This window comes from Rattus norvegicus, chromosome 5 (genome assembly GCF_021556685.1).
Source record: "Rattus norvegicus strain SHRSP/BbbUtx chromosome 5, alternate assembly SHRSP_T2T, whole genome shotgun sequence".
In the NCBI taxonomy this organism is placed as follows: Eukaryota; Metazoa; Chordata; class Mammalia; order Rodentia; family Muridae; genus Rattus; species Rattus norvegicus.
Window position 1 is genome coordinate 102757799 of NC_141538.1, and position 27465 is coordinate 102785263.

Here is a 27465-nt window from a genome sequence, read left to right on the forward strand (position 1 = left end):
CTCCCTCCTTTCCCAGACTCAACACTGTTTTCTCCAACCCAGTCCCTCTTTTTTTCAGTTTGCCTCCTGCCTCACTGGGGGTGGGGAAATGACAGTCAGATCCTCACTGGGCTGGAGGCCAAGCACGCCAACCCATTGGGCTGAGGCTGGCTGTGTGCCCAGCTTTCAGACAAAGACAGGTTGGGAACCCCCCTACAAAGAAGGCTCCACGGTCCCCTCCTCCTAGGGTCCTGTCTCTTCGTGGGCACTTTCTAGAACTCTGCCCCCATCCTAGGAAGCTGTGTGTGTGTGTGTGTGTGTGTGTGTGTGTGTGTGTGTGTGTGTGTGTGTGTACGTGCGCACGTGCATATATGCACATGCACACTCAAGCGACGACACACACAAACAGGAGAGAGAGAGAGAGACAGAGAGAGAGACAGAGAGAGAGAGACAGAGAGAGAGACAGAGAGAGACAGAGAGAGAGACAGAGAGAGAGATTAAAATTAGACAATCTGATACCTATAAAGGGACCAAGGCTTTCATGTACACAGCACATGCCTTGGAGAATAAGCTGTATTTTCGGAAGGAAAAATCAGGCAACTGAAAGCTGGGGGGAGCCCAAACACATGGTGGCTTTGAGTGTCAAACTTCCGTGTAAGCCTATATCACAAACATTGCAGAAAGGTGGACTGCCTCGGATTTGAACACATCCTGCGTCGGAATATCTCTGATTCTGAGAAATCACAAAACATTGGAGAAAATGCATGCTTTTTCAGAAGGCTTGTAACCACAAAATGTTTTAACAGCTTACATGTTCAACAGTAAACTGCCTGGAGTGGTTTTCCCTCTGCTTATTAATGAATTCTATTTAACCAAGTCAGAAATCTTGCTGTGGGGAAAGCTGGAACTGTGGGTTGGTGGGGGTGGGGGCGTTGTTGGTTGTTGGTTTCATTTTAATTTTTTTTGCCCGAAGGCACCATTATAAAACTCCAGATGCAAAGCTCTCTAATAGAATTCCTCCTCCACACAGCACTCCGGAGCATACGGCCTAACCTCTATGACTGGCAGTCCCGGCCCCTGGAATCCTTCCGACGGAGGTGATCCATTAATGATAATGTGAGACATCACATAGTCCCCCAAACAGCTGAAAGCCTCCAGCATCGGAGAGTCAAGCTCTGCATACAAGAGAAGGGTCCATAAGGTGGGAGAGGGACCCCTCAGGATGCACAGCAAGTTCCCCCAATCACATTAAGACCCCAGGCTCGTGGGAGGAGAAGCAATGGAAAGAAGGGGCCCAGTGAGCAGTCTGGATTTATCTTGGACAGATTCACCGAGGAACTACTGTTCTTTTATTATTTATTATGGTTATGTTTTCTGAGTGCTAGGGATTGAATCCAGGGCCTTGAACACCTTACTCAGGCTTTTCACTGTGGAACCCAATCTACACTAAGGCTAAAAGCTTTGGATGGATGAGTTGACCTTTCTGGGTTTGTTTCTTTCATACCAGGGGGCAGAGGGAGGGGGCGCAAGGAGGCAGGGACGGATACTATCGACTTTCTAGGGCTGCACTGAGGATGAACTAAGTGTGCAACATGCTGTAAACTCTGTGCGACGTACTTGGTTGGCCTTAGCACCGAGGGGCTGTGCCTCAGTAGATCAGAGCTAGCTGCCCTGAGCCCAGGCCAGCATGAGAAGAGACCAGAAGAGCAGGTTTATGGCAAGGCCCGCAGTGGCCTGACGTTTACAAACTTCATGTTGCTGAGTGGCTGTGACGAAGGATATGGCTGTTCTCCACAGGGAAGAGAACTTCAGGGCCTGGGAAGGTGGTTCCAGTCCCAGGATCAGAGAGACCCAACTGGAAACTGTGGTGAGAAGAAGCAGAAGCAGAGGAGAAGGGTCCTGAGGCAGAAGTCACTTGTACCTGGTGTAAGCTGACTTAGTGCCCTTATGCCCTAAATAAGCCAGCATCTGACCCACTTAAGCCCAGAAGTGTCTGAAGCAGGAAGTTAGGGCTGTTTTAGGCCGAAGGGAGCGTTAGAGAGGAGAGGTAGGTAGGTAGGAATTATGGGTTATTATGTCAAGCCCTCTGTGATATAGATTGAGGTGAGAGGCTCACCCCTTGGGCCCGTTTTTGTTTAGTTTTTTTTTTTTTTTTAATCTTAACAAGTTTGCATTTAAAATGACAGAGCTGTCACAATATGAGACACCTGGCTCCAGGTAGGTGGGGTTGAGAGCAGAGGATAACCCATGGCCTCTCAAAGGCCAGATAGTTCTTTGGTCTCCTACCTCTCACAGTCTTCACTAAAGTACTGGAGCACCCCAGCCACCAGCCTCAAGCTTTAGACGTTAGACGTACCTGGTGTGCCTTGGAGCCTCAAGTGTGGCCTCACTTTCGAGCTTCAGAAGAAGCTGGTAAACATGCATTTGGCTGGATATGGCAGCTCCTGTGGGACACCGCCTCAAGACAGTGAGGCGGGGGATCGTGTGGTCAAGGCTAGTCTGGCCGACATAGCAAATATGAGGCCAGCCTAGGTTATATGACAAGATCTTGTGTCAAGAAATGCAGAAAGCTTTCCTTTATTGATGGCCAAATGTCTTGTCACTGTTAGTTTTAACGCGGTCCATTTCTGCAGAGTGCCCCGTAGGTGTTTCCGTTTGGTGGAGTACTTGGTCGATTTTGACCTTCTCTTTAAAGTCCTATTCTCTTTGTTGTTGTTGTTGTTTTTCAAGAGAGAATTTTACTGTGTAGCCCTACTGTTTTAGAACACTCTGTAAACCAGGCTAACCTTGAAGTCTGAGATCTACCTGCCTCTGCAGCTAGATATGTGCTACCAAGCCCAGTGAATATCAAATTTGTTAAGCCCCCAAATCTCTCCCAATTAGATTGGAGTTAGAATCCCAGCAAGAGCCAGCAAGATGGCTCACTAGGTAGAGACACTTGCTGTCAAGCCCGATGACCTGAAACCCACATTGTAGAAGAAAGCTAATTTCCTCAAGTTGTCTTCTGTCCTCTACATGTGTTCTCTGGAATCTATGTACACACACACACACACACACACACACACACTCACACACACAGAGGGCGGGGCAGGGGGAGAGAGAGAATTGAGAAAAACCTTAAATCTGAACAAGCAAGTTAACTGATCAGACCTTAATAATGTGGCCATCAAAAATACCGGAAATACTATAGCTCGACTGGATCTCATTTCTTTCACCACACGCACCAGAGACAGGAATCAGGAAGTAGACAGGGAGACGCAAGGACCACAGAATGAACACTCTCATCCTGCTTGCTGATATCTCCCTTTCTCATGATGCTCATGACCTGGGGAAGCCATAACCTCCTTTGCTTCATCAGCTTTAAAAATAGCAAACAATAGGCTCTCTCTCTATGTGAGGGCGTCAAGAGGAAAGTGTGAGGTAATGAACAGAGACTTGAACAGTGTTGTGGAGAATATATATATATATATATATATATATATATATATATATATACACACACACACACACACACACACACACACACACACACACACACACACACACACTTTTCAAGCCTCTCTCCATATAGATCTGACTGCAATTATTCTCCATTACAATCATATAACAGTTACGGATTCAGAAGGTAGACACTAAGGTTATAAGAACAAGGTGTGTCTATCCTAAACCCCTCCGGTCATAAAGATACATCTTGGAAAAAAATATGGACCCTGACACCTTTTTCTTCACTATCATCAATTCTTTGGATGATTTGGGGGGAAAAAGACGAGAGAACGGTGGTTGGGGGGAAGAGGGAAAACTAGCCTAATTGAATGTAGGATAAACTATTCATTAGCACACTAAAGAGCTACGCATTTAATAACCTATAGTGCCTCATGGAAAGCCAAGGCACTGCCAAAAGTAATTGAAGTTTGCGATTCTCCAAACTGTTATTTAAAGCAGGGTTTGGCAAGGCTCAGCGAGCCTGCACCAATTTTAATTGTGTTTTTAAAACTCAAGATGGAGATTGCATTTCTTTACCCGTTATTTGCATAGTGAAACCTCTTTATGGTGAACTTGCTTATAGTAAAACCTTAGGCCATGATTTTAAAGTTCAACGCATGTGGGATTCATCTAATACCAAAACCCACACTTTAAGTTCTGACCTTTTAACTGATTGATTCCCAGTTGCACATTCCTTCCAATTTGCCCCCTAACCCACCCAACATCTAACAATGTGGCGAACCCTATAACTACTAGAGAAAGCTTCTTGGGAGGCTTAACTTACAGAGAGAACCCTCAGGAGTAACTCAATGGGCTCTGGAGGAGATTAACCAAGTGGCCTTGCCGTAAGCCATGGTTATGCTGCCCTGTGCTCCCGGATTGTGTTAAATGTGCATGTGCAGTGCATTTCACACAGGCTATCATCTCCACCACACTCTGCTACAGCACTATTGACAAACTGCTCACGTGTGACTTTTTCTAATATTGTCCCCAGTGACTTTTTGTGCCTAACCACACAAGCACCTAAGTCTCTTAAAGCTTCTAGTCTCCTACCTCCTAAAAGAGTTGCAGAGGACACCTCCCCCAGGAGGTCACAGTGAGGATCCCATGAGAGCCACACAAAGAACTGCACTTGAAGAATGGCAGGCAATATACAGCCATGCAGTGTTTGCCTGGGGTCACCATAACAGCACCATAAGTATGACTGCTTAGCTACATAGAAAGAGCCCCAAACTAGTCCTCTCTGGGCTGTGAGCTGAGTCTGAAATAGATGCTGGTTACTCTGATAATTCTGTGAGCTCTGTTGAAAATCCCCCTTGATCTCCACCTCCCCACCACTGCAGCTCAGACTTCTCATCTGGTAACTTTCCTTTCTAGTTTTAAACTCAAACTCATCTTCCATGCTTGCGAAGGTGTTCTAAAATGTAAATCTGGTGGCAGGATTGTCACGAGAGACTTGAGATTTCAGGTAAGCAGTTGGATATATAGAACTGTAATTACTACAAGGGTTAGGGTAGAGGCACAGTAGCGATAACAGCAAAAAAAATGGCACAAATAAACTCACGGAACAGGAGGTACAGATTTAAGTAGAGTATTTCATAAGCTCTATATAGACCATCCAATGGGAGCTGAAGTTTCAGATAACAATAGGTGTTCCCAATGTCAGCATCTCAAAGGGATCGACCAATGGACACAGATGACAAGGACCAAGGGAAGTAGAGATCTGGGTGCCATGAACGTAATGACAACTGAGAACAGATGAACACTTTGAATAGGTGTGCTCAGCCTCCTGTGAGAGAGATGTACGCAACAATTAGACAGCAGGCACTACAAATGTGAACTGTGAGAGGCAGCCTTAACTAATCTTAGGCAAGCATTTAACATTTTCTAAATGCCAGAAATCCATTTACTCTTTGACCTTTTAAGAACTATGAAACATGCCCGAAGAATATGAGAACATACACACATTTCTAACAATCCTTAGCCTTGTATAGGCTCAATCAAATCAAAAGAGATCATTGTGGGAGGGGCTGGGAAGAGAAGAGGGAGAAAAAACTGTAGCTGGGATTTAATATATGAAAGGAGAGAGAGAGAGAGAGAGAGAGAGAGAGAGAGAGAGAGAGAGAGAGAGAGAGAGAGAGAGAGAACAATGCAGGGACTGGGCCCACAAGCCCTCACTGTCTAGTCTGACTTCTCTCAGAAGTAACCAACACTCACTCTGTGCCAAGCACTTCCTTGTTCTTTACTGCTGTTATCATCCATTCCTGAATTCCTCAGGCATAAACGCACAAACTCTGCTTGCTATCAAACTTTAAATGTACACAACTCTAAAGTGTACATTAGTTCGCAGCTTGCCTCTTATTCCCACAATTGTGTTAGTGAGTCTGGCGTGTGCAGCCGTGAGTAGCTGGGGTTTGCTTGGCATTTGTGCCTAATGGTGCTTTTCTGCCCCAACCATTTAGTTGTGATGGTTGGTTTTGTCAACTTGACACAAACCCAGACATCTAGGAAGAGGGTATTTCAACCGAGGAACTGCCACGACATATCGGTCTGAAGGAACGTCTGCAAGAGGCATTTTCTTGATTGGTGATTTTTGTGAGAATATCCATACTTGGGTGTTGCCTGCCCAAGTAGTGCTGGGTGGTATTAGAGGCTGAGCAAGCTACAGGGAGCAAGCCACGGGGGACAACCCAGTAAGCAATGGCTCTCTGGGATCTGTTTCAGTTTCTACCTCCAGGTTTCTGCCCTGAGTTCCCATGCTGGACCATGATGGACATGTGTGGGCCAAATAACCTTTTTCTCATCAAGTTGCTGGTGTTCACAATGTTTTATCACTGCAATAGAAAGCTTAATGCAACGCTCGTATATAGGGTTGTATTTGCTTGTAATAGGAACTCTCTACATCCTCCTGGCTCTCCTGGAACTCACTCTGTAGGCCAGGCTCACCTTGAACTCACAGATCGCCACCTACTCCTGTCTCCCAAATGCTGGGATTAAAGGCATGCGTCACCATGTCCTGCTCTGTAGTTCAGTTTTTTCCTTTTAGTTTTGATCTGATAGTGTTGCCAAACCCTCTCAATAATTCAATCTATCAACTTGTTTAGATTTTGAGTTTTTTTGTTTTGTGGGTAAAGGCTCTTATCACACAGTACCTGGTGAAGTGAGTCAATCCCCAGAGTCTGTGGGAAGGTCGAAAGAAAGAACTGACCCCATAGAGTTGCTCTCTGACCTCCGAGAATATGCACAAACATCGACGTGCACGCATCGTGCAGGTAAACACACACATGGTGATGATGATGATGATGGTGCTGGTGGTGGTGGTAGTGACGCTGATGCTGATAAATAATTTTAAAGGAATACTCAGTATGTTTATATATTAAATACATCACTGTAGTTTTTACTGATAGATTGGCAAGTTAAGAAGTTTCTATTTTTAATTGGCATAGGAAATTTTGACGTTTTTAGAGTTTAAATCACGAAACAGGTATGACATGTTCTCAAGCACTCTTTCTGGAACTCTTGGGATAGTCGCATGAGTGTTTTCTCCTTTTCTCTATTAATGCAAACATTAGTTTGCAAATGTTGGATCTTCTGTATGGCCCTGAAAGAAGCCCAAGTTGGTTAGAAGTGTTGACCTTTAGGAACACCACTCAGCTTTCTGAAAATGTGTGAATGTGTGTGAGATTTACAGTGGCCCTTTGTTTCGTTTTTGTTTTTTGAGACCCGGTTTCTGTGTAACAGCCCCTTGGCTATCCCGGAACTCACTCTGTAGACCACGCTGACCTCAGACTCTAAGAGATCCACCTGCTGCTGCCTCCTGAGTGCTGTGGTTAGAGGCCTGTGCCATCATGACTGGTTCACTGTGTTCTTAAAGGAAGTTGGCCTGACCTGTGTGTGGTTTAGTAGCCAGTGTTTATTTCTGTTTCTCTACCACGTGGCAGAAGTTTGATTTGCAGGACTCTCTTGATATCTGAAAACCACGTTTCAGGATTGCCACTAGAGTTTTTGTGTGCAACAAACTAAGTTTCACATGTCCAGAAATGTGGGGATTCTGTCTTCCTTTCTGAAGTAGAACCCAGATTGTCAATCACTTTCCTTCAGCATTCTGGAACTGTCCGACTCTCACCAAGCATCATTGCTAAGAAAGGTGCTCTGGAGTAGAAAGATCATTCAGCATTAAGAACACCTTTTGGTTTTGCAGAGGACTGGAATTTGGCTCCTTGCACCCATGCCAGGCAACTCACAAACCTGTACCGTCAACTTCGGGTTATCTTACTCCTTCTGGCCTATGAAGGCAACTGTACTCATGTGCAAATAATCACACACACCACACCACACACACACACACACACACACACACACACACACACACACACACACACACTGAAGAAAATTGCTCTCAAATAGTGACCTGCTGAGAAGTGGGACCTGACTGCCCAGCTCTTTGTAAGGCTGTTTCTTCATTTGGGTTTTGGTAGTTTTGTTTGTGTGATTTTTTTTTCTGTTTTCAGTTTTATTGTACTGTGTCCAACTACGGATTTCATCTTAATTAGGTTATCTGGGATTTGTGAGGGTCCTTACTTATTAACTCTTCATTTTAAAAAAAATATAAGTATGTGAGAGTGTTGTGTAAGTGTGTGTGTGTGTGTGTGTGTGTGTGTGTGTGTGTGTGTGTGTGTGTGTTCTTATGAGAGCAGGAACACTCACACCGCAGTGGATGTGTGGATGTCAGAAGACAAACTCTCAGGAGTTGTCTCTCTCCTTCTGCTGTGGGTTCCAGGGACTGGGCACATTTGATCAGATTTGTTTAACAAGTGCTCTTACCTGCTAGGCCATTTCGCAGGCTTATTAAGTTCCTTCAACTTGAATTGGTCTGCTTCTTCAGTTCTAGAAATTCTCTGTCTTTAGCCCTTCAGACTTTGTCTCTGCTTAATCATCCTTCCCCTATCCTTCGGGGACTCCACTGAACCAGTACATTGTCTAGTCGAGCCTACCATATCTCTGTTTTCAAAAGTGACCACCATGGTTTTGTTTCTTATGCTGTTTCCTGGGTAATTACTTATAGGCCTCTTCTACCAAGCCTACACACTTCAATTCTTCCTATAGAACACCTAGTCACAGTTTGTTATATATATATGTATATATATATATGAAAATTCATATATATATATACCCTGTGTACAGTAAAACGATATGAAAATATGTAGGATAGTTATGTTTTTTAAGGTATACTTTAAAGGCTCACTTTAATAAACAGCACAATATCTTTGACAAAGCTAGCTAGGTAAATATACTTCCTGTCCCTTAATAAACTTATGATTACATAAAAATTATGCATAAGCAAGAATAAGTATAAAAGTATTGAAAAACCTTAATATATCAATTATCCAATGCTAATCTTTTTTAATCTGCATACCTTCAACAAAATCTTCATAGAAAAAGCTAAAGCAAGTCTTTGAGAGTGTGTACTTCCAAGTGAAATGGAATTCCTCCTGAAAGGACCTTAGTTTACATCTCTAACTGATTTGGATATCTACCTACCTGTGTGCTATCATTATACTTAAGTAAGGGAGATTGTGTAGGGGTGTGTGTGTGTGTGTGTGTGTGTGTGTGTGTGTGTGTGTGTTTTAAGGAATGTTATACAGCATTTGCAGGAATTCAATTTAGTTCTCTAGAAATATGCTCAGCCATTTGCTATTTCATAGTTCATTATTTCTTCCACATGTTTTCAAGTCTATAATATATCTCTTTAAATATATTATGCATACTTTAAAAAAGTATTCTGTCTGAAATTGCCATGATCTGAAGTCCTCATGGTTCTGTGTCTGCTCTGTTCAACTTATTGCTCATTGCGAGTTATTTCCTTCTGCATTTAGTCGATTTTTATTGTTGGATGTTCAATATTCTTGGAATCTTATTCACGAGAATTATTTGGGTTCTGGCACAGGGATATGTACTTTATAAAGGGATATGCATTTGTTTGTACCAAGCATCTGGTGGCACAAGTATTCTAAACGTCACTCCCGATTAAATTCTTGGCTTGAGGTTTTTCAAGCCACTCAGGGAATGTGGACTCAGGCAGTAAATCTGAGATAGCTGGAGTTAGGAGTTCTCCATGGTAATTTATTGTTTTCTTACCTTCACTCAGCGTCAAGCTTAAACATTGTAAATTTTCTTTACAGCCCTTGGTTGAGGCTTGGAATGAAGAGAAATGACAAGATTATTTCTAGTTCACATTAACCCACATGGACAACTCTCTGACACTCAGTTTTTTGGCCTTCTCACCTCCCCCTCTCCTCCTTAGTTTTTTGGTTTCTGAGAGTTTTCTAAGATTCCTTATACAATGGAATTTGTAAAACTGGGAGTTCACATTCATCTGATAGAACAGTTACTTTGTTTTGTGGACTGCCATTCTCTCTTTTCATGAGAGTTCTTCTGTGGGTTTAAGATGGGGCTTTTCATCTACTCTTTCAGATTTGAGTTCTAATTGTGCACAGAAATGTGGCTCATCCAGGTACTTGCTCTGGAAGGAGAAGGACTCGGTTGTGTAATTCATATTGTAACCTTCTGAACAATAAATCTGGAGATTAAGTCAAAAAACACACACACTCACACACATACACATACACACACAGATACATACACACACAGACACATACACACACAGACACATACACACACAGACACATACACACACATACACACACAGACACATACACACACAGACACAAACACAAACACTCTCTCACACACACTCTCTCACACACACTCTCTCTCACACACACCACTTGTATAATCATCTATGGGAATAAATTGAAGTTAAAAAGTCTGGTCCTTTGCAAACATCACACTCTTTGAGAATAAAAATCACTGCAGGCCAATGTCTGTGAAGTTGAATGCTTAGAGACTGAGTTCGTTGGACACACAATTCCTCTCTTGTATTATAGCTCAGTTGTATGCCCTGTGTCTGTTGAGTGTCTGTCTTATGATCAACTATGCTGGTTCTTCCTGGAATGCATTTCATCCATTTAGAAATGTCTACCCCTACCATGGTGAGTTAAAGGGGTAAAACCAACTGAACCAAGGGATTAAAAATGTATAAATTAATGTCTGATTTGATTGAACTGTTCTTGAGAAGGGATCAGGAAGACATGATTGTTATTTTTATAAGTGTCAATAAGCCTTTTTTCAATACTTTCTTGATCTAAAGGACATAGTCTAGATGTAGATGGGCTTTCTGGAGGATATAATGTGTTCTCAAAGGTCTTTATGAGTCTGCAAGAGAATCTCAAAGGGAGTGGAGACGTGAATGGAAATGAATGCCGTACTCCTCAGAAGGTGTAGAGGGAACCTCATTCTCTCTCTCCAGAAGGCAGAGTGGGAGTGTGAAAGAAGGGAGGTTTGGCTAATCACACAACAGGTGAGGTGACAATGGACCCCCGTAGCATCAATATCTGCTACTTAATATTCTTCTTCAAGGTTTTTGTCATGTGCAGCATCCCCAACCTCCAGGAAACTTAGCGACATTCACAGAAGTCTTGTCTGGGTACGGAAGAGACATATGTGCAAATCATAGAAAGAAAGTTGCTCCTTGTGTGGGTCAGTGCCAAAGGATAAGGGAACAACTCTGTGACAAAGAAGAAACAAGTGGAACAGGTTAAACAAAATGGCTACCAGGAAACTTCAACTCCCTGATGGATTTCAATCCAGAGAAGGGCAGATGCTCACACGTAACACTTGGGTCACTGTTAACATTTGTAGCAAGTTTAGTAGTTTTAGAGAGTCCCTGTAGCTTTCATGAGTTAGACGTCACTGTTGGGGGTCTACCCACCTGGAGGAAGAAGTCATTCTTCCTCAGCCATGGCTTTAGTTCACTAGCTCTGCTCCAGGGGGCGCTCTTCAAGCTTAGATGCACAAAGGATCCCTGGAATAGCTCAGACTCACTTGCTCCACTCTAGGGCTCTGTTCTAGGTGCTCTGAAACATGGGTGTCAAGACAGAAATCTTCCAGTGTGCAGACAACCTTGAGTCCTGCAGTCAGAGCGCTGCAATGAATTAAACGTGCCACGCAATGGCCACGTGAGAGGGTAAGAAGCAGAGAGCGTGGGAGAGAGAGGGGAGCACGAAGCATGTTAACTCTGGTAAAATGCATTTTTATGCAACCCCAGTTCATACCGAAGCTGGAAAATGGAAGTTAAAAAATGATAAGAGTGTTCTTTAAAGCCCCCTCTGTGAGGACAAAACCTGGTTACTCAGCTTCCGAGAGCTCTGAACACACAAGGCCGAACTTCATTTTTCTAAGAAACTCCTGCCCAGGAGGAAACTAAAGTTGAAAACTGAGTATTTTTTTTCAAGAACTCCTTTCATTGTGCCCAATCACAGTTGCTACGTCTCCAATACATTCCCTACACTTAAGGCTCGGGGGACATCTCTGAAGAAGGGGCAGGAGGACCTTAAGAGCCAGAGGACAGAGATCTGTGAGACTGCGTCTCCTAGAGATGGCAGAGGAGCTACACCAATGATACCTCAACAATATGGCTGCCTCTGCAGGACCTGAACAAGAACCACACCATCAGACATGCTGGCATGGGAAAGGAAAACACACTAGGCCTAGTCCTAGTCAAAGAACTATAGGCATGCAACTAAGGAACGCCGAGACCTGGAGAAGTAGTCCTCCCCAGAGATGAGCCCCCTAGCTGGTTATCCAATACCAAGTGACCAGTCCTGAAGTCACATAGACACAAGTAACACTGAGTAGACTGAGTACTTTATATTATATATTTAGGCATGTATGTTTATATAGCAATAACAACTAAAGAAAAAAAAGAAGGCTATGATTTTGAAAAGGAGCAAAGGAGGTGCCCAGGAGTGACTGGAGAAAGGAAAGGGGCGAGAGGGATAATGTAATTGTATTTATTTTTTTTATTTTTTTATTTTTTCTTCTTTTTTTTTTTCTTTTTTTTTTTTTTTTTTTTTTTTTTTTTTTTTTTTTGGAGCTGGGGACCCAACCCAGGGCCTTGCGCTTGCTAGGCAAGCGCTCTACCACTGAGCTAAATCCCCAACCCCATATTTATTTTTTTTTAAAGTTCCTCAGGTCCCTTCATTGGTTTTCCACTCACTATCCCTTCATGGGATGACAGGTGGGTGCAAAGATGGCCCCATCTTTACTTTCAAACTCTGCCCATTCTGTGTCTACTCAATCTTAATACGGTAAACTTGGGGACAATTCGACCCTAAAGACACAACTGAACTCAGACTTCCTCCATCCAACCTCCCACCTGTCCTGACCTTGTCCTCCCCGTCCTCATCCCCCTCGAACACTTCCCAGAAGATGATTATCTTTCCTTCAGGAAGCAGCAAACTGGGCTTTGTTTAGGCAGCTGGCCCACAGGCCTTTGCTTACGGCTTATTCCACTGTTTCAGTTTTCCCGTGATGTTTTCCCCATGATGGCTTTACAATTCACAGACATGGTTTGTAAGGCTTCAGCTGCATTTTCAAGGTTGATGTCAATAATCAGATTTTTACAGATGAGGTCGTGGGACTTGAAGTCTGGTGCCTTACTGGAGGCGGGACAATTAATTGTGTTTAAGGCAGGGATTTTCGCCCAGGTGTTCTTGATTCTCGAGCCTGAGTTAGCTCCATAGCAACACAGTGAAGCCTGAAGCCAGGTCCACTCTGGCCAGCTGGAGTGAACATGTGAGGTGTTACTCATTTTAATGAGTTGACACCAGCAGCTACTCTCCCAGTGGGACCCCACAAACACAGCTGGATAATTGAGGCAAAAACAGTATAAAGCCATTTTATTATTTTTTGCTTCAGATACATTGATATGTTTTAGATCGCTAGCTGGTTAGTGGATAGGTAATTGCTTATTAAACTATGCTTTATTGTACCTTTGCCCACATGACATATTTTGTATCAATTTTTCTTCTTTTAAATTTTATTATGAAGCATGTTTAATCTTATACGAAAGTAGCAAGTACATTGGTCCTGTATGTGTCCTTACCTAGCTTTAGTTCTGACTTAGCCACGTTAGTATATACCTCTAAAAGATAAAGATTTTAAACATATGTATATGGAGAAGGTAAGTAATTAAAAACAATATCGCAATACCATGTCAGCTAATAAAATGACCCATAGTTAAAAACAAATTAACTGTAATTTGTTATCTTATCTTAGTCAAACAAATAGTCTTCAAATACCTTCCATAACAGAATCACAACATTCTACACCACTGGTTCTCAGCCCTCAATGCTGTGAACCTTTAATACAGTTCCTCAGGTTGTGGTGACCCCCCCCAGCCATAAAATTATTTTCTTCATTACTTTATAACTGCAATTTTGTTACTGTTATGCACTGTTATCTAAACGTCTGCTGTGCAGAGTATATGGTATGCTACCCCTGGGAAAGAGCATTCGGCTTCTGAAGGGGTCGAGACCCACAGGTTGAGAACAACTGTTCTAGACTGGGTGTATGACTGGAGCAGCTTCTACTGACTCAAGGTTCATTTTAGTCCCTCATTTAAGCTAAAGTACAAACCATCGTCCCAGACCAGACTGACCTCACACTCCAGTGACTCTCTGGCCTCTGCCCTCCATGGAGCTAAGATTATAGGTGTGTGCCACCATTCTTGGCTCATTCCAGTTCTTATAAAACAACCTTTCTTTTTCTTCTTCGTGCATGGTTATCAGTGTTTCTAGAGAGCAATAAAGTAGCTGTCAACAATGATGGGAACCAGAAGAAAAACAGCCAGGGATTCTACAGAGGGAAGTCTGTGCTACTAAAACTCTCCAGGCACTTCAGTCAAAGCCCATCTTTTCTGAGTCATTATCTCCACAATATTTTCATATAAAAATAGAAAAAGGGAGGGGAGAGGAGAGAAGTCAAGGAGGGAGAGGAAAAGAAACAAGGAAGGGAGAAATAGAAAAGGAGAGGGAGCAAGAGAGGAAGGGAGGGAGGAGAGGGAACTAACAGGTGCCTTTGAAATCATAGAATGATAGATTCATCTTGCCTTCCTTTCTTCTAGCTAAAGCTCGCCAGGTCACCTGTCAAAATGTAATTAGGAACTCTCAATCCTGCAACTTTATATTCTTCCCCGTTCCCTCGTAGACATGCCTAGTCCTGACGAGGCATCCCAACGTGGCAGTAGTCCTGTTAGCTAGACAAATATCTGCCAAAACACTAGGCAGATGGTTATCAAATGATTTTCACATTCCCCATACGAAGATCCCTGTATCCTGCTGATGACAGGATTACACAGGGACTCAAGCAAATTAACTGGAAGAGGGGAGGAGAAGGGGACAAATCCTATTAGTTAGGACCACACATGCTTAAATAAAGCAAAAAGATAATAAAATAAAACCATAGCAATGAGCTATATGCACCAGCCCAAGCTCTCCCAAAGGGGCTAAAACTATGTGTGAGGTGGTTTGCCCATCTCTACTTATATGGATTGCTTTCTATCATGGGGTTTCTTGAAAGACCCTGAGTTTGCATAAGGCTGCCACTCAGTGATGTTCAGGGTATGGGTCCTGTGGCAGTGGGCTTCAGCTCTCATCTCTGAATTTTCCAACTATTTGTCTTCAACGTATGAAAGATATTTGGTCCTCTCAGACTTTGCATACTTGGAAACAGGATCTCTAAAATGAGCCCTAGCGAAGGGTAAAACTTGAATCTTCACAGTGTGTAGGTTGTGTACCAAACACTGGGAAGATTTCTTGTTGGGCTCTTAATTGGAACAAGGAGTTGGTCTGCAACTCATTTGAGGATCAAATGAGATTATATTTTTGTCAGCCTACTATGGGGTAGGGAAGATTTATCTGCAGCCACACTCGGATATTCTCTTAATACCTTTCAAAAATACAAGTGCTTCTGTCCTAAGAGGGTTTTAGCTTGAGATCTAATCATCCACTCTTGAATTAAGATGCTTGAATGAAGCCAACTCATTTGGAACTAAGCACTTTAATGTCAACAGAGACATATGGCAGGGAGATGGAATTACAAAGGCTCTCTTCTGAAGCATCCGTTAAGAAGGCAGGACTAAGACCCCAGCGCCATTATTAGTTTACTCATTTATTTCCTAGTAAATAATCGAGAGCAATGTCATCTAAGAGACCTGGAAGTTATCTAGTAATTATATGTTTGGGAGAAGGGTGCACTCCCACCTGAAGTGATTGCACCATTCCCTGGTTGTACAATTACCTATCTTGAAAGCAGTGTTGTTTTCAAATCAAGGAAGATATAATACACACACACACACACACACACACACACACACACACACATACACACACATATATTACTAATACATAGCTAAAAATATAGATCAAGACTTCTATGAGATATCTCTAGCCACGTTGTAAAGATCAAGGTATATGTTGCCATCTGTACAAAGGTACCACCCAAACCATGCCAATGGACATGATGGTAATATGTAGCTGAGCTTATCTCTGACTTGCCACATGGGAATCATGCTAACAAGAATTTGTTGGAATATAGAATCTCGGAAATGGTTTTGTTGATTTTACATGTAGATAATCCAGCAAATATGAGTATGTTAGTTCTGTTTTCCCTGTACCCTGAGCCTAAGACAGGGATGACCCTCTCTCCAGAGAGGTGACCAATGGGTGAGGAAATGAAATAGTAGAGCAGAGCTGTGTGAGGACATGTGATGTAAGCAGCCCTTAGTTACTGATAGTTAAATGTAGCTTTGTTCGATATAAACGTCTGATGAGTCTCAGTGACTGGTACACACAGGCCTGCCATACATAGTGGGTGATGGACCGAATGTATGGACAGAGATGTATGATGTAGATACACAAGAATTTAACATATGCCCAAGTCCAAAGGAAGATAAATCTATGTGCACCATGACATCAACCACAAAGATCTGGCGTTTAATGTGATGTAATTAAATGTTTAATTATTACTTTTGAAGCCTAAGTCTCTCAGGTTAAATATGTGTGGGGTAATAAAAGTCATAAATAATTCAGTGTTTACTATGGAGGGTGAAGCTGTGGTTTCGAGGAGGGGAGAGATATGTGGAATGTCTTGACAGACTGAGGAGAGATTCCCTCAAGGATCTAGCTGGGTGGACATGATTCCTCAAGGCTTAATTAGCAAGGCCTTTAGCTTGCAGAGGAGGGCTTGGCAAATTTCTGAAGAGAGATTAGAACAAAGACAATGTACAGATTAGGGACATTCAGGGACAGGAGCTAATGGGGAAGTTATGTGACGCCCATTAGCCAAATGGCAGAAGCCACTCAGTTCAAAAGAAAGAAGATCTGAAAAAACTGCAAGCAGCGAAGAAAGCAGCTTAGAAAATGTGCCTTTATAAAAGTGTGTGTGTGTGTGTGTGTGTGTGTGTGTGTGTGTGTGTGTGCCCACACTTGAGCCCCACATGCACACCTGCAGAATGTTAGAGATTTCTTTACCTAACTTGTGAGCCTGGGTGTATGTGTGTGTGCAATATGTGTGCAGTTGCTTCTGACAGCCAGAAGAGGGTGTCAGATCCTCTAGAACCCGAGTCAAGACTGTTGTGAGCTGCTGTATTGTCGGGAACTGAATCCAGGTCATCTGCAAGAGCGGCAAGTGACCTTAACCTTGGGTTCATCCCCCTAGGCCCCTTTGCAAATCATTAAATTGGACTCAACTTCACATCTTACAACTGAGTAAATATCAAGTGTCACTTATAAGTGCACTAGGTCTAACCATGCGACCATATCTATCGATTAAAAACTGTCAAATATTGATGGCAGAATGTAACTGAAGTCATAGAGGCAATGTTTTGTTTCTGTTTTTGTTTGGAATCTTGAATTAGAAAATACTTCTTAGATTGTAACAGAATCCAAAGCCTAATTCGACCCCTTAAAAATAAACCTTTTAAACAAAACCGTAAAACCTTTAAAGGATTAAAAAAAAAAAAGGAAAAATAAGCATAATGTTTACAAATATACTATATATTAATATTTATTGATACATAAAAACAAAATGAGGTTTAAAACAGACAAGGAGAGACAGCATGTGGGCAAAGCACCTGCAATCAAACCTGAGAAGCCGGTCCCCGGGATGTGCAGTGTGGGGAGAGAGAACCGACCTCCACAAACTGTGCTCTGAATCTGCATGGGTGCTTTGCTGCTCTTAATCATGCTCGCACATACAGGCGTGCGTGCACACACACACACACACACACACACACACACACACTAAAATAACCTGTAAAAATATCTTTTTAAATACAAAGATAAATTACAAACTTAAAAACAAAAACAAATGTTTTCAATGCAGATCACATGATTTTAATATCTCAAGACCCTCTATAAGTGTCCTTAAAAGACCAGTTAGGTATTTTATTAATAGTCTATTATTAAGGTAAGAGTGGAATAAGAACAGAGGTCGAAGGACAAGACAGACCACAAATCATATTCGCAAGGACAAATACTTAGCTGTGCTTGGAATACACGGACACCAACTAAAATTAGAGTACTATAATGACCCCGCCCCCCGTTAAACTGCAGAAATCGCAGAAGGATGCACTGAACGGACAAATTCATGCATTTCTGGTGGGATTGTGAGCTGACGCAAGCCCAGTGGAGGGCACTTCCGCCATATTAATCAAGATTACTGAGAAGCACACTGTGCCCCGTCGTCCCATTCTGGAGGACTTATCCCACAAATGCACCTGCTCATGTGAGAAATGACAATGGCATCATTATTAATTGCGTAACGGTTTGCCAAATCAAAAGATGGGGAGTGATCTGAATAGCCGTTATTGGGAAAGGACTGTGTGGATTAGGAGGCTGGCCCATAACTGCGTGCCATGCAGCCACAGCGGTGCCTGAGATGCTCAGGGACTGACTTAGAAAGATGTCCATGCTCAAGTCATGTGGAAAAAGGGCAGGTAAAAACAACAGGCATTGACTTTCAAAGGCCAAGAAAGACTACACGAAGGTACGGCTTTGTAAGTATAAACTTCCTGCTGAAGGAAAGGGAACCAGGAAGACTTGTTTTTGTGAGAAGAGAAACCGCTTATCTAGAGAAACGCCCTCCACTGTGTCTTCCCTTCCCTCTTGAACTTTGATCCCTTTTGACATGTTCCGTACTCACAAAATTAAAGTGTTAGTTTGGCTAAAACTAATTTATGTCAATAGTATTTGGAAGAGGCTTATGCCTCCTACAGAGACTTATCCACCTGTCTCAAAAAAAAAAAAGAAATACCCAGATGTAATATCTCAAACCTGATATAAAAATAACTAAAATACTTGGTGTAGTTATGTTATTATATGTAATTATAATAATTACATTTTAAATAAATAAGTATGTAAGATAATTCATTTCCAGCACCACAATTAGATGGAGCTTTCTAGAACACAAACTTGATAGCATCATCTTCCTACCATAGATCTGTTCATTGCTCTCCTCACCCTCAGAACAATAAGACTCAACTTCCTTGATACGTACTACACAGCCCCTCATTCACCTGACCTCACCTTGTTTCTCCAGCTTCATTCCTCATGTTTTCATTAATACTGAGTTCCACGTTGTCTTTAAGACCCGGTCTCCACAACAGATCTTTACCTTAGCCTGGTCACCTCTGGTTCCTTTGGCTTTGGGGTCTTTCTCCCTCTCCTTTTCTCTCTGCGTCCGACTAAAAAGAAGAGATCTCCTTGGCCTCCAAAGCTGGATCAGTCTAATCTCCTCCATGCCCTGAGGTTCACCACACAAACCCACTCTCTCTGGCCATTCCTCGCTTCCGTGGATGGCAGTTGGTATCTCGCTCCCCTGACCTCTCAATAGACTGTGATTTCCTGGAGGGAACTGTTAGCAGCAAGGAAGCCATAAATAAATAACTAAATCTGTTGGAGAACTCTATCAATAAAGTCACACTGGAGGTGAGACACAGATGAGGGAAAAATAGAATTCAAAAAAAACAAGTACAATTTGTCAAGAGGATTAGGCCATCACCAATGAACGGACTTCCCAAACACAGCCCTATACTGATGTTCTTAGCCACACGAAACCTCACCAGTCTGCCTTCAGCAGCAGGAGCAGCAATAGGCAGACAGGCAGGCAGGTGGGAGGGCGGGCAGGCAGTCACGGGGTCATTAGGGTCCCCAGGCAGGCACTTCTGTCACCTTTGCTCCATCCTTCCCCATTTCACTGCTAGATCATGATTGTGCCCCCAAGCAGCTCACAGCACCCTGGCTGTGGCAACCACAGTCGGCTCTTAATTGGGTGCTGGAGAATCATTGGAGTTGAAGGTACTGATACAAGGTATGACCCAAACCATTCGGATAGCTTCCAGAACGGTTCACAGCGATACTGGGGGTATCCACAGAAGGGGAGACCTGGACCCATGTGAGTCACAGGACTACATCTTCTGGATGATTTCTTGTGGACCAAGGTCAAAGGAACCTGATTGGGACTCTCTAGGCCACCTCGATGAATGACCAGCTCCGTGGTTATCGGAATGTACATTTTTTTTAAAAAAAAAATTGATTTGTGAGTTAAATTGGTTAAAATTCATACATCACCAGAGCTTCAGCTTGAAACAAAAACACGTTCTTGGTGTCTAGTGGGTAGCCCAGCATTCCACACAGCAAACTGAATTCCTCTACAGTGAAGTAACCACCAAAGAACAGCTGGTCCACGGGGCGTCCAGCCTTGATTCTTAGCATTTTTAATTGAGAGAAATTCCTGGTCTCTAAAAGTGAGATTGATGTTCTTGGCTGCCAGGCAGGCCTGGGAGCCCCCAGCACAAGACAGAACAATCTTCCCGGACACCAGAGCTCACTGGTGATTCCAGTACAAGGCCATGGCAGCGGCATTTGGTATTTAGCTACACTTTTAGTATAGAATAATCATCTTCAAAAGCCTGGCCGCAGTTCCCAAAGGCACAGAGAACAGCATATTCATTTGTCACCCAGGCTGACCACGGCGGTTCCTGAAATGCTAATCTTCATATAATGACACAGTTTCTACAAAAAACTAATAGATATGAGGTCTGTGATGACAATTTAAATAAAAAGAATAGCTTACAGCAGCAGCAAGAACAACCCAGGACTAAACCTAGCAAGATCTATTAAGGTGTTTATGAGTATAGTGACTAAAGGATTTAAAAAGAAAATCTAAGATAGAAAGATGGCTACTGAGTAATGCCCAGAGAGAGAGAGCTGCTGTCACTGGCTTTAAACATGATGAAAGGGACGAGGAGGGCTGTTGACGCTGGAGAGCGAAAAGAGACAGGCTCTTCTCGGAAGCTTTTGGAAGGAATGGAGTCCTGCCGACACTGGCTCAGCCTGTGAGTTTCTCCCAGGGCTAAGGTTCAGAGCTAAGCTCTCTCCCTCTGTCTGTGGGTTTCATTTAAGTCCACCACCATTTCTGGGTCTAATGGTGCTAAGAATTCCCACAAGAAGACTCAGACATCTCCTTACTCTGGATCAAAAGTTGAAGGAAATCAGCTTCCTCATGTGATGGCTGGCTTACTGAACAGAAGTACAACAAAATGTCCTACAATCTTAGGTTAGACCCAGGCTGGCAGGTCCTTAAGTTGGTGAAAGACACTTTTCTCTCAAGCTTAATGAAAAAAAAAAAAGGGACATGCTGAGAAAGTTGCCTTATGAGGTAGAAAGTGAAAACGGGGAAACGGAATTGTACAGTTGCCCACTACCCTGTGTCCTCTCCCCTTGAAGAATGCTAGTGTCCTCTTTCCAAAAAAGAGAAAAGAGAACACGACAGGAACTCTTGTGTTTTCATTAAGGGAAAACAAAACAAAACCCAAACAAACAAACAAACAAACAAAACAATTAAAAAAAACCCACAAAAAAAAAAACAGAAAGAAATCGCACAGATTCATACTGGAGCACTGCTCTAAACTTAATGGGAAGGACATATTTCTGATTAATTGTAAGGAAACCCAGTGTCAATTCAGACTCCTGCACTGGTATTAACAACATGGAGAGAAGAAAATGACTCATTAATAATTCATCAAGATTACTGTCACCATTAACTGATGCACATTTTGTGATGACTCTAATGACATATCTGAAACAGCACACACACACACACACACACACACACACACACACACACACACCCTCTTGCAGCTAGGGGTGCTTCCTGGCTGTCATAGTGTTATTCACCACTCGAGGGAGCCCAAGTGTCTTGGCCTCACTGTAATCACATGGGGACTTGGTCAAGTGGCACATCCTTCTGCTGCTCTGCTGTAGGGTAGACATCCAGAAGAGCTGGTGTCTTTGTTGTCAAGGTCCGTCCTGTGTGCCGTACGACGCTTAGCAGCGTCTCTCTAGCTTCTGCCCACTAGTTGCCAATAGCAACAATCCTTCCATTTTCCCCATTGTGCTGATCAAAATGTCACAAGACACTGCCAAATGTCCCTCTCCACTCGGAGGCAGGGATGCCTACTTAGTGAAGCTTCCAGAGCTTATGGGCCCCCAAATCTCTGGTCCCTCACAGAGAAGTGTGGCAGTATTGAGAGACCCTCAGCTGTATCTGTGCCCTCTTGTGTGAACAGCCTGGTGACAAGCAGATCTAGGAAGACTGATATATCTCCTGCCAGCCTGGTGGGAGACATCAGAGAGCTGGAGTCTTGGCCAGCCTTTATAAAGAGAGGAGCACTGTCGGGTCCCTCTGGGTGGTGCTGGGCTCAGGCGATGCCGTTGTCTTCAGACTTTTGGTAGCAGCTCAAATGATTAGTTAATTATTCATTACTATTTGTCATAAAATCCTGAAGGGCTGCCAAGTGGTGTCATGCAGGCAGTGTCGAAGCAGAGGACATGTCTTTTCTTATGTTCCAGTGGGTAGCAAACATGGGCAGCTTTGAAAACATACCAAGGACTCCAGGCACCAGCTCTCGAGTGTCCAGATGGGAGGTCTAAGACGGCAGGTCTGGAAGCTCTACCCTCCGGGCCTGTGCTTGCACCTGCCCTGTTCTCCTGGCTACAAAAACCATGAGGCTGAGTGAGGGAAACATGGAGGGAGATACTTAAAATGGAAAATGGAATCCAACGTTGACCAGCTCTAGGTCTCCCATTTGCTCACAAGCATTCACCTTTTGCACGCAATGGTGAACGACCAGCCTCCCTACGAGGAGCCCTCTAGGTTTCCTTTCTTCTTGACCTCAGGGCTCTCCAGCATATCTCTTTCCCATTTCTTTAATGGACACCTTTGGTATTTGCTTTAACTTGATGATAATATATACGGGTCCTGGTTTGTGTTGGGGCTGAAGTCAGCAGGAGACAACAGCAGGATTTGCTCTGATTTTGAAAACACCTGGCGGTAGGGGAATTGGCTCAAAGAAAACAATTTTCCTAAGCAAGGAGACCTCCACTCAGGAAAACGTCTCTCAAACAGAAGGGGAGATGGGCCTGGCACCTGGATTAAAAGTAATTTTAGAGGTACTGGTAGAGTCTCCCTCCGGTATCTTCTTTCTGCCTCTTACCTTAGTTTGCCTATTATGATCCGTGCCCGCAGATCCGGGCATCAGAAGAGGGGTTGGGATGAGGTAACACGACAGTGATCAGCACCCGCAAGTGGAATGCACGCAGCCCGTGCCTAATTTCTTGGCCTCCCTTTCCCCTTCAAGACTATTTTTTTTTATATTCATTATTTTTCCAAATTGGCAGATACACAGTTAATTGGGATGTGTGTGCTGTGCACACAGAACCCCTCAGGGCCTTGAATTCTTTTCAGACTCAGTTTCTCATTTGGCAAAGGGATGCGGTATGCTCACCACGGGGACTCTGACCATCAGTGTGAGGCTTCCAAACTTCCTGGTGTCCAGAGCGCTGTGGTGCACATGCTGTTCATGAGCTGGTTCCCGGGGCAGCTTTTCTGCTGTGCTGGAGCCAATAGACTTCAAAGCCTTACTGGTGCTACAGTGGGTGCCCACGCCATTGTCACATTCTGACATCCCAGGGCCGTGCCTCTCCCCTCATCCTGAGCCTTGCTAACTTATCAGTAGGTGTGTGACACTAATTGGTTAGGAGCCAAGCACACGGGCTAGTCTGTGCTTAGCTCGTTGCTTTGCTCCCCTTCCCACCTCTACTTTACACTCCCTCTGGGACAGCAACTCAATGGAGTTTAATTTCTAGCCAGGTCTCCTGTCTTTGTTAATGACTGTTCACTGGGGTTCTGCCTGGGAAAGTTTCAAACTAACTCAGGTAAAAGATTGTGAAGGAATATTAGGACTGAATGGTAGAAATGACTTCATTCTTCCTAGGGGAGTTTTCCAGGCCAATTTCCCCCCACAAGTCATTAGTGAGGGTGGAGGAGGTCACACATGTGAGTCATTTGCATAAGTGTGCATACCTATCTACCTGGTTGGTTGGTTGGGGGTGGAGGGGGGTGCTGTGTGTATGTGCTTGGATTTTTTTTTTTACAGGTTTTTCATTGGTCTGGACCTTTCTGAGCTTCTGTGGCAGGGAAAACCCCATCTAGAGCTGGCTAAGTTCTGAAAACACCTCACAGACACAATCTTAGGTGGGGCTTACTAGCCCAGGTACTTCTCAACCAAATCAAAGCTAAAATCAAGATTAATCTCCACAGGTCATCTGGGCCATTATAATGCCGTGAGTAGGTGACTTAAAAGTAACAACGTTTTTTGTACAAGCTGAGATGTTCAAGACCAGGGTGCTGGCAACATGTTGTCCCACTTCCTGAAAGGCCATACCTGGGTGAGACTTCTTGATGGTAGAGAAGTGGACTATTGATGCTGATCAATGACCTACATTAGCTTGGGTTATCTTTATTCTTTTAAAGGCATTTTTACTCACCTCTGTACCTAGTCTAACATTCTTTTCTCTTTCAGTAAACCCTTTGTAATGTATTCTTTGCAAACCACTAACCTCTACTTCCCAAGCTAGAGTGACAATAGGTGGCATCTGAACCCTGACGACAGAGTTTCCTCTGCTTTGTTAAAACCAGGCTACCTGCTGTTTCCAACAATGTATTTGGCAAGTACATTGGTTTATGGCTATCTTTTGTGCTATGACTCTGGAAGTTTTATCTAATCATTCAGAGAATATGTCATTCAGAGAAGCCTCCATCTCTGTTTGTTGTCACAGCTTGTGGGAAGATAGCTATCTTTTACTAAAATAAAAAGCTGTGACAGAAAAGCTGAGGAATTTCTTGGGTGGTCGCTTCTATAACCATCATGAACTGTTTCCACGCATTAGGATTCCCACCTTCCTGACCTAATAATCACTTCCCAGAGACTCCACTTCTAAATGTGACCATAGTGAAGGAAGGTTAGATTTCAGCAGATGTGTTCAGAGACATCGCAGATAACTGTATTGGACATTTGTTCCTCACGTCCTATAAGTTCAAGCCTCCTAATAGCAATAGCCTTTAAAACATTTTTAACTGAAAATGGATTTTTTTCATGCAATATATTCTGATCACAGTTTTCCCCTCCTACATCTCCTCCCAGATCCTCCCCACCTTTTGTCTCTTCAGGAAACAAATAGGCAAATAAAAAGAAAAAAAAACAAAAACAAAGACGCACACACGTGCATGCATGCACACATAAACACATACACACAAGCACAAAACCTATGAAATGCAAATTTAGTAACTGCAATATATAAGCAAGACACCAGAAAGGTTAAAAAATGCTGGGACAAAGCATTATGAGGCTAGATAGAAAGATAGATGGATAGATAGATAGATGGATAGATAGATAGATAGATAGATAGATAGATAGATAGATAGATAGATAGATATTTCCCACGGAGTTCGTTCTGGGCTGACCATCTACTGCTGGGTGGTGTGGAGACTGCCCAGCATTGTTGTTTGTATACCCAGTGAGACTCCATTGGGGAAAACTAATTTTTCTTTTGTGAGTGATTGTCAATTTAGCCTGCAACATCTTAACTCACTCAAGGTTTAAAGTTTAAGTCCAAAATCCCGTCAAAACAATGTTTGAGTTGGATGTGGGTGAGATTCAAGACATGAAGTACCCTGAAGCAAAGTTCTTCCAGCTGCAGACCTGTGAAACCAAACAAGTTATGTCCTTCCAAACTACCATGGTAGGCTAGGGAGCAGGTAAATATTTCCATTCCGAAGGACAGAATTTGGAAAGAAGAATGGAAAGACAAAACTCCATGGCCAAGTTCCAGTAGACCTTCAGGCTAAAGAACTGATTGTTGAAGGAGGTCCCCAAACAACATTAACTCTTCATTTCTTCCAGACCTTGTACCCAATGTCACACCGCATCTCCCTGAGCTTTCCCAAACCTTAACAATGGTGTGTTTCAGTGCCTTCCAACGCAGTGGAGAAGGGTTGATTTCTCAAGGAATTTAGTGAGTTTTAAACTTGCAATTGCGTCTGCCTTCCACATACCTAGGTAGTAAAACTCACCTTTGCTCTTTAAGCAGAATCCCCACTGGGAAAACTGATGAGTCTTCCCATCAGCAGGTCAGCACAGAAACTCCCTGATGGCTTTTGTAACTCAGGCAGTGAAAGGACACAGAGAACTTGGACTTTTGAATTAAAACTCATTGAAGGCATTGACTGGCACTGAAGTTAATTCAGTATATTCGCCATATCTTATTTATATTACCCTCTGAGTTCTGAAGGATCCACACCAACAATGACATCAGGGCCATTAGTAATTACGACAGTGGAGTTAATACCAATTCTAATTCAAGAAATATATTTGTTAACTTGTGAGTCCAGTTAGTTAGAGACAGTCGTCGATGGGAGGCATATTTGACAAAAACAACCAAAAATGCAGGCAACCCTGTGCGAGGCTTCTAATCTCTCTAAATCAAATATCTAAACAGCTTAGAAGGAAAGCATTCCTGACTGAGTGGAATGTGGCGAGTGTACGGTCCTACCCTGGAGCTTTCTCCAGCCCTCTTTCCTTAGCACCCACAGGGAGCAGGGGAGAAAAACACGCACATTTAGCTGATTGGTATAAAGGCAATCTTTTCAGAAAAATCTCTATGTATTGATGACCGTCGGGGGATGGAGATGTAGTTGGCCTCCAGCTTAGACATGACTCTCTTCTTGGGCCTATCCTAGCGGTGAGTCACTGTCTTCCCAGCCTGGCAGGGTCTCTATCAGTCCCTGCTCCATAGGGTGAGTCAGAATCTCAGGCACCCATGCTCTGGCTATTTTGGAGGTTCCTCATTGCCTTTGGGTCTTCCCATCAGTAGGTCAGGACAGAAACTCCCTGATGGCTTTTGTAACTCAGGCAGTGAAAGGACACAGAGAACTTGGACTTTTGAATTAAAACTCATTGAAGGCATTGACTGGCACACTCGAAAACACTATAGAGAGTGTTTTCCCAAGAGTGAGCCACCAGGTGAACCAAGGACTGACTGAGGCTTGTCAGATTCCTGCATGCCGTTAGATGTCGTCCAGTAAAACTCGTAAGAACACGCATGTTAAAAAAGCACAGTTTAAGGTTCCAGCTCGTGACAGTTAAGCTATTTAGGTCTAACTGCTTCATATAAAGGCCACTGACTTCCTTAGTCTGAGGAAAACACCAGAAAACTCAACCCTGCCTCATTATTCCTGCAAAGAAGATGTGGATGAGAAAAGCCAATGTAGCACAGAGAAGCAACTGTGGGAGGATGAGGAGTATCAGCTATAGTGAAAAGCAAATGCTTCTTTTCTCCTCCTTCTTTAAAGCTAGGAATTTTGAGAGTTTTAGATTTGTGTGGTCTTCAAAATAGCGGATTTCCCTGTAACGTTCTCACACATACATACCACCTACTTTGATAGTTTTCAACCTCTGTTACTCTTCCTTATCCCTCCATTCTATTCCTCCTTCTCAACAGTCCCCCATCCATTTTCCTATCTTTAAATAAAAATGCAGATTTCACATAGGAGAGAGAATACTTAATATTGTCCATAATGAGCTGCTGTTTTGTTCGCTTTCCTGCAGGCTCCAGGACAGCTCTTCTTTATGGCTGAATAACAGTCTCCTTTATCATTTTATTCCTCCATTTTCTTCCCTCCGTCCCTCCCTCCTTTTCT

At 43.2% G+C, this 27465-nt stretch overlaps 1 protein-coding gene and 1 long non-coding RNA gene across 3 annotated transcripts in view; one reads left to right on the forward strand and one right to left on the reverse strand.

The window, feature by feature from the left end:
- Positions 1 to 27465, reverse strand: part of Nfib (nuclear factor I/B) — a 406951-nt gene that overhangs the window by 331563 nt on the left and 47923 nt on the right.
- The window catches only part of LOC148005877 (uncharacterized), a 38928-nt gene that overhangs the window by 8739 nt on the left and 2724 nt on the right, over positions 1 to 27465 (forward strand). The window contains exon 3 of the long non-coding RNA XR_015620952.1: positions 1010 to 1180. This is a non-coding gene — a long non-coding RNA (uncharacterized LOC148005877). The remainder of the gene's footprint in view (positions 1 to 1009; positions 1181 to 27465) is intronic.